This window comes from Ornithorhynchus anatinus, chromosome 3 (assembly GCF_004115215.2).
Source record: "Ornithorhynchus anatinus isolate Pmale09 chromosome 3, mOrnAna1.pri.v4, whole genome shotgun sequence".
NCBI lineage: Eukaryota > Metazoa > Chordata > Mammalia > Monotremata > Ornithorhynchidae > Ornithorhynchus > Ornithorhynchus anatinus.
This window is the reverse complement of record NC_041730.1, coordinates 11,793,181-11,794,436: the sequence shown is the minus strand read 5'-3', so window position 1 is coordinate 11,794,436 and position 1,256 is coordinate 11,793,181.

The following is a 1,256-nucleotide window of genomic DNA, read 5'->3' as shown; positions in this document are numbered from 1 at the left end:
TGAAAGCTCACCTCCTCCAGGAGGCCTTCCCAGATTGAGCCCCCCTTTTCCTCTGTTCCTCCTTCCCTCCCCATCGCCCCGACTCCCTCACTCTGCTCTACCCCCTTCCCCACCCCGTGGCACTTGTGTATATTTATACTAAGCAGCGTGGCTTAGTGGAAAGAGCAGGGGCTTGGGAGTCAGAGGTCGTGGATTCTAATGCCGGCTCGGCCACTTGTCGGCTGTGTGACTTTGGGCAAGTCACTTCTCTGGGCCTTGGTTCCCTTATCTGTAAAATGGGGATGAAGACTGGGAGCCCCACGTGGGACAACCTGATGACCTTGTAATAATAAAAATAATGTTGGTATTTGTTAAGCGCTTACTATGTGCAGAGCACTGTTCTAAGCGCTGGTAGATACAGGGTAATCCGGTTGTCCCAGGTGAGGCTCACAGTAAATCCCCATTTTAAAGATGAGGGAACTGAGGCCCAGTGAAGTGAAGTCACTTGCCCACAGTCACACAGCTGACAAGTGGTGGAGCCGGGATTAGAACCCATGATCTGACTCCTAAGCCCGGCCTCTTTCCACTGAGCCACGCTGCTTCTCCCCCAGCGCTTAGAACAGTGCTCGGCACATAGTAAGTGCTCACCAAATGTCATCATTGTGTTTATTTTATTTATTTTATTAATGACACATATAGATCTATAATTCAATTTCTTTATAATGATGCGACTGATGCCTGTGTACTTGTTTTGTTGTCTGTCTCCCCTCTTCTAGACTGTGAGCCTGTTGTGGGCAGGGATTGTCTCTATCAGTTGATAAATTGTACTCTCCAAGTGCTGAGTACAGTGCTTTGCTCACAGTAAGAGCTCAAGAGCTCACGAAAGATGGATGGATGGATGGATGGATGGATGGATGGATGGATGGATGGATGGATGGATGGATGGATGGATGGATGGATGGATGAGAAGGCGGCCACAGCACGCGCTCACTAAACCCGACTGAATGAGCGAGGCGAGGACGGCACGCGCCGCTCCCACGTGACCTCCGCGCGCGCTCCTCCGGCCGGCCGAGGGCGGGAACGGGGCCCAGGCGAAGGCAAAGCGGCGGTCGGCGGTGGTTTGTCCCCAGCGCCGCGCCGTCGCCGCCTGGCCTGCCGCTTGGCCTGCCGCTTGGCCTGCCGCTTGGCCTGCCGCTTGGCCTGCCGCTTGGCCGGGCGGGGGCGCGGGGGCGGGGCCGGGCCGGGCCGGACGGATTTCCGTTTCCGGCGTAGGGGGG